The 6,983-nt window shown below is 46.9% G+C and overlaps 1 pseudogene; it reads right to left on the reverse strand.

Annotated features, from left to right (window-relative positions):
* Nucleotides 1–379: 379 nt before the first annotated feature.
* Nucleotides 380–6,123, reverse strand: LOC121825316 (serine/threonine-protein kinase PLK1-like; annotated as a pseudogene).
* Nucleotides 6,124–6,983: the final 860 nt, after the last annotated feature.

A 6,983-nucleotide genomic window follows, 5' to 3' on the forward strand; every position in this document is an offset into this window, starting at 1 on the left:
CTTCTTCCTGCCCTACTAGTCACCAGCTTTGGATTCTGGGAGGTCCTGCCAGATGTCAAAGAGCTGAGACAACCAGGTGCCCCAAAGGTGGACCAAGGAGTTAATAAGCCCGTGCTTTAACGTTGTCTAGGGAGCATCAAAATATTGGACAGCATCAAAATATTGGACAGCAGTTTAGCAGCCTGAGGCTGTTGGAACAGAGAAATACTCTGGGTTCAAGGTACTCACAAAAACACAGGATAAGAAAAGATATGCACATGTATTGAATAAATATAAAGCCAAGGAAACAACAGTCTCAAATTCAATAGAAATATATCTATACAAGTTATACAGTAGGCTGAGGGCAGGGGAAGAGGTTATAAACTCAGGTTATATCCAAACATATACAAAAATAACTTACACAGCAACACCTTCCCTACCCAGCCCCATGGACAGGGGCACTGAACAGCAGTCCCGGAAACCCAGCAATGCAGTCCCAGGCAGAGCTTGCAGAGTAAAGGGGCACCAGCCTAAAGGACAGAGGCCTAGGAGTCGTCCTCGATCTGTTGCAGGTAGACTTTGAGCTCAGCAGCCTGTCTACCATGGTGTGGGCATAGCATAGCTGTCTACCCAGTTCCTCGCAGCAGCCATATTCCTCCAGAAGGCTCAGGCTGTATGTGTGGAAGTCCTGGTTCTTGTTGATGGAGGTCACAGCTGCCATCAGGGGACACAGGATAAGTTTGGTGTGTCCTTGGAGGGAAGAAGGGAGTGAGGGAAGAGCTAGCTGGTGCCCGAGGTTGAGGCAAAGCGGAGGAAGACCCCCACCAGGTGAAAGGACAGCACTTCCACCCCACCCAGCCACCTCAAGTACAGGCCCCTGCACACCTGGAAGAAACCAATCTGTATAGTGCCATTGCTGAGGTGCAGGACGATGGTGCGGCTTGTGCAGAGCCATTTTTTCAGGTAGGGCAGGCAGGCCAGCTCATCACCTTCCTGGGCTGTGGTGTTGGCCCCTGCCTTCTGCAGGTGTTCATTCATGTAACTTCGGAAATGCTGGAGGAGAGGGATCTGGTTGGAAAGTTGGGGAAGAGATTTCATAATGAGGGCCTGACCCCAGGGCAGCCCCCATACCCTGCTGCTCTGCCCCTCAGCAGCCATTTCCCACCTTCTTCATCAAGGAGTCAGGATGGGAGCTCATGGTGGGGTGAGACTCCATACCATCATGGTCTATGTACTGGAGGCTGTCGCCATCATTGTAGAGGACGAGGCATGCTGAGTCATTCAAGAGTGCCCCTGTACTGTTGTCACAGAGCTGACACCCTAATGGCAGGGGGAGGGCTGTCTTAGAAAGGCAGGAGGAGGTGGACAAAGGCTGGGAAGAGCTCAGTAGTAGAGCGCTTGCATGCATAAGTTAGTAACATAGACACACAATTACAGACATCACTCAGTCGTTCACTCAAAAGCTACCATGGCCACACCATCCCCTGCCAATCCCACATTCTGGAGATACCTACCAAGTCCATATTTCATTGATTGGTCTACCCACAGGCTGACCCAGAAGATGGGGATGCATTCAGGATCCTCAGCCTCTTCTGGGATAGAAACATAGCACTGATTAGGCCAGCCCCTTCTTCTGTCTTCTCAGATAGCCCTCCCCAGAGCTGGGGGGCACCCCATGAAGCCTGGGGAGGGCTCTGAAGGTACAAACCCAGACACCCAAATGGAAAATTGCAGCCCAGGACATCAAGTCCCAATTCGTTCAGTGGGCCTCTTTACTGTGTCCCAGGAACTGTAGTAGGTGTGGATAGGAAAAGAAACCCAAGGCTTCTGGCAGGACCCACGTACCACCCACAGGGATGAAGATTGATCAAAGTCTCTCAGCTGCTCTGTCATTAACATTGGGCCTGGTGGAAAGCCTAGTGCCCCAGATTAAAGTGGTGAAGAAACTGAACAGACCCAACTGTTCCTGCAATGCTAGAACCAGCTCAGTGCACACGAGTCCCAAACTGCAGATACATGAATGTGTTGGGAAGAAACGTTACTGAGAGTTAAGTCAGGTTAGGAAGTGCTGGCAGTGGGGGTCAGGGTGGTGACAGTGGGCACAAAAGCCCTGAGGCTGGAGCTGACCTGAGTCTCTTGAGGACCAAGGGAATAATTCCCTGGGCAGAAAGGAGACAGAAGATGCAGCTGTGCGGAGATGACCTATCAGTCACCTACAGAATGAGATGGGGCAGAAACAGGCAGAAGGCATACCAGGAGGGCCTTGGGTGTCAGGCTAACTCATCTGGATGTTGATCTCCAGGAAATGGGTGCTGCTTGCTGACTGAGATGCCCTGCCTTCTCCAGATGGGAAGCCCCTGCAGGACTCACCTTACCTCACCTCCTTCCCTCTGAGGGCTTGGATGCATTGGCCCTGGGCAGTGGCTGCAGCATGTCACCGAGGTGGCACTTGATGGCCTCACTTGTCCTCCAAACCACTGACTCCTCCTTTTCCCAGGGACAGCCAGGCAATGGTCTCTCTACACCTAAGAAGGTGACATGGCCATTAGCCAGCACAAAACCACTGGAGGGAGCACAGGCTGCCTGCCACAGCCAGCACTCTTCCCACAGTTCCATTAGCTCTCACTGCTGTTGGAAACTGAGTCAAGACCGGGTTGGTGTGTCAGGTATATGTTGCTTACTGAGAGACCACAAAGCTTCAGGAGCTCAGGCCTCTGCTCCAACATCCTGTCTCTCCAGGACAGCAGCTACTGCTGTCCCTCTGAGAGGGAACTTGGAGGCACAAATTCAAGCAAAGAATGAAGGGCACCTTGTGCATCCAGGAAGGCGGGAGGATGGGTGAAGCACAGTGTAAGCCTTTTGCTTTGTGTGCCTACAGATAACAGTCTAATGAAATCCACACTGAAGCATTAGTTGTCCTATGGTGACCGGAGCTGTGCTGGTCACTGATGCTGTCTTTATTCTTGAACGATTCACTTCCCCAAAGCAGCATGGGTCAGTTCTCCCATGAAACAGGACATTCCCTAAAGTTTCATTTAAAAACAACAGCAACAAAAATCCCACCATGCTGTATTAAGAATTTAAGTGTGAAATAAAATATCCAAGCTCTGATTTTAAAACTAGCTAAAAAGGGGCTGGAGAGATGGCTCAGCCACTAAGAACTCTGGCTGTTCTTGTCAAGACCCTGGCTTTGGTCCCCAGCATTCTCATGGAGGCTCGCAACCACCTGTAACTCTAGTTCCAAGGAATCCAAGACAATTTTCTGGCCTCTGTGGTCACCAGGCATTCATGAGGTGCACACTCATATATGCATGCAAAATACCCATTCACAGGAAAAACAAAATGAGTGTTTGTAGAATATTTAAAATCAAACCTGTCCAAACATAACTATTGGAGATGGAGGAGGACTACCCCAGGATCACATAACACATGATACAATTTTCTACATTCGGATAATCTGGAAAATGTCTATAATACATCTTCATTTATTGCTACTTACTAAAAACAAAGAATCCTTAAAGTAGCAGTATTTTAATACCTCCCATAGGATAGGAATCCACAAGTCCAGCACTATAGGAAATGGTCACAGAAAAGGGGGCTCAGCAATAGTTCAGTTAATAGAGATCTTGTATAGTGTGAAGCCCTGAATTAAGATTCTCAGCTCCTTATAAACTGGCCATGGTGGCCCACACCTGTAATCCTAGCACTCGGGAGATAGAGGCAGAAGAAACAGAAGTTCAAAGTCATCCTTGGCTACTGGGAATTCTAAGCAGACTGGGCCACATGAGACACTGTCTCAAAAATTAAAAGGGAAAAATAAAAATTACAGTAATAATTACTATACCAAGACTCACATGTGGGTGCCAAAATTGATGGCCAATAGTTTTTCAAACAACTTCCTGTAAGATACTTGTCAATTACGGAAGAAACAGTATCTGTAGCAGGGACAGCCTTTTCTCCCTGACGTACTGAAAAGAGCACATCCCCTCTGTAGCATTCCTGCTCAGAATGTAGAATCTTCCCTAAATCATGAGGAAGCAACAAATCCAACAGAAAACACACTCCTCAGCAACCTCTGAGCATGTGAAGGTCACAAGACACAAGGAAAAACCCAGAGACTGTCACAGTCTGGAGGAAACTAAGAAGCTGAGGTCTCTAAATGCCATGTGTCGTATTGACTTGCATCCTGATACAGAACAAGGTGATGTTAGTGGGGAATCTGTTTGATTGACATGAGGACTGGAGTTTGGTGATAGGATTATCTGGTGGTTAATGTTTTTTGTTTTGGTAATTATTCCATGGTAGAGATGTGCTGAAGTGGAGGAAGCTGGGGAAGGGTACATGGGAAGTCAGCCCCATTTTGTTTATAATATTTTTGTATAGCCCTAAAATAATTTCAAAATACCAAGTCATTGAGTCAGGGGTGAGGCACACATTTGTAACCCCAGCATTTGGGAGTTCAAGGCTAGCCTGAACAACATGAGACTCTGTCTCAAAGCACCAAAACCAAAACTAAATCTTTGCAAGTCATTTGCCTAAAAATGTAAATCTAATTGAAACAAATGAACTGAGAACTTTATATTAAATTGGAAGTATATCCACACAGAGAAACAAAGTCCTTCAACCTACTTCTCAAAGACTACAACCCTTAATGAAATATATTAAGGTTAAATAAAACTGCAAGAAAAAAAATAGTAATTCTAAAAACAGCGGCACATTCCTGAGCCCAGCACCTGGGGGGGAAAGGGGCAGTGAGGCCAGAGATTTCAAACCTGAGGCTACTCTTGCCTTCATAGTCTGTTTCAAAAAAAAAAAGGAAAAAAAGGAAGGAGTGAGTTAAATAACAAAACAAAAGAATGCTACCAGGTGAGGTGGCTCACATCTTTGATCCCAGCACTTGGAAGGCAGAAGCAGGTGGATCTCTGTGTGTTGTAGGCCAGCTTTTGCTACATAGTGAGATTTTTGTCTCAAAAAAAAAAAAAAAAAAAAAAACAAGAAAAGAAAAACAGAAAAAAATTGGGAAGATTTATGGGATTAGATTAATGCTGAGAGTACTGAAGGTTGTGCTGGTGTCTGTCATGTGTGTTTTCCAGAAGAATACACAGAAGCATTAGCAGCAGAAGAAAGCTCACTCTCAATTAGTTAAGAAAGAGAAACATATAGAGGACTAATGATTAAAATATCAAAAGAAATGTAAACAGACCAGGAAAAGAGAGTCAGAAGCTTCCTGTTCATTCTTCTATTTAATCCTTTGTTTTCTTTTTCAGACAGGGTTTCTCTAACAGCTCTGGCTGTCCTGGTACTCGCTCTGTAGACCAGGTGGGCCTTGAACTCACAGATGTACTTTAGTTCAAGTGTAAAATGGCGGACTGCTGGAGTTGGCTGTAGTGATATTTCAAAAGTGAGATGTGCTGACAAACCTGTAATCCAGAGTCCTAGACAGGAGGACTGACTCCAGAGCAGCCTGGTGACAATGAGAGACCTTCTCCTGACAGACAAAACACAAGCCCTCAAAGGGGTGAAGGTACAGAGTGAACAATGGTGGCTGAGAATAAGAACTGAGGACGGGTGCCGTGTTATACTCCATGTCTATACCTGACAAGTTCCAGCATTCTCAACAGAACATGCAAGAGAGTTGATAGGGACTTCTAAACATAATCAAAAAGAATTTCCTGGGCTTGGTGTTCAGTCCATTTACTCCTTATTGGGTGCAATTTGTTGATACAGTCTGTTTTTCCTGCCATGGCCAAAGGTCAGAAGAGCCCATGACTAGACCTCAAGGATAGGACCCAACTCTGAGGGCAGAGTAAGGTACATGTACCCTGAAATGCACCCTAGTATCCTGGGCTCTCTGGAGTCTACCCTACCAAGACCAAGCTTCACCTTTCTCGAAAACCTGCTGGGGTCCAGGCTGCTGGGAGCTACTGAAAACCTTGGTGTGATGGTGAGGCAGGTGATGGGGAGACACACAGGGATATAGCCAAAAGTGAAGAACTCGTCATTGAGCAACTCGTGAATGGTGGTGTGGGCAGTGGTTTCTGTCTGAAGCATCTTCTGGATGAGGGAGGCAGCCATGGGGGGATTGATGTGCTGGAGGGGAGAGGCAGAGCCTAAGTGAGATGAGATAGGAATCCCACCTGACATGCGGCTGCTCCTGTCTCAAATATGCCACAGCTCAGTGGCCATAAGTTCCACCAGGTCCTCCACCCTCAGCTTTAGCAAGGACCAATGTCACCCTGCTGGTGAGAAGGATCATTTACTGCCACTTGGCACTCAATATTAACTGGGGACGATTTCCCCAGCTTGCCCTTGCAAAGCACATTTAGTTATTTACCACCAGAAGGGCTTCCAGGTCCCCAGACCTGTGTTTAAATCCTAGTTCCGCTCCCAGGATTCCAGCTCTGACAAATAGCCTGGGCTTCCTGGGCCCACCAAGGCATATCTGTAGAATGTGGGAGGAGTACCACATCTGGGAAACTACCAGGTGGGACACCTGGTGTATGGGGATAAAACCTAGAACAGGCCTGTCAGTCAGAGCATTAACTCTAGGCTTCTTATGTACCAGGAATGCAGTCTTGTATATTAATTCATTTGGCCCTCACAAAATCTCCTAAAAGACTCTCTCCCCCTATATAGTTTGAATTGAGACAGGATCTCACTACGTTGCTCAGGGTAGCCTGGAACATGTGATCCTCCTGCCTCAGCCTGACAGAAGTCAAGGCTACTCCAGGAATTCCCCAGCTCTGGACTGCAGTAAGAGAGGACTCCCCAAGAACCCCAGAGGCCACTGTTATCCACCACAGGCCTCTGTGATATGACTTCTGCCTACCATTCCCACCAGCAGTGGAGTAGAGTACCCCTAGCTCCACATCCTCTCCAACATAAAGTGTCTTCATTGTTTTTGATCTTAGCCATTCTGACAGGTGTGAGATGGTATCTCAGAGTCATTTTGATTTGCATTTCCCTGCTGACTAGGGGTGTTGAGCAATTCCTTAGATGTCTTT

This window comes from Peromyscus maniculatus, chromosome 23 (genome assembly GCF_049852395.1).
Source record: "Peromyscus maniculatus bairdii isolate BWxNUB_F1_BW_parent chromosome 23, HU_Pman_BW_mat_3.1, whole genome shotgun sequence".
In the NCBI taxonomy this organism is placed as follows: Eukaryota; Metazoa; Chordata; class Mammalia; order Rodentia; family Cricetidae; genus Peromyscus; species Peromyscus maniculatus.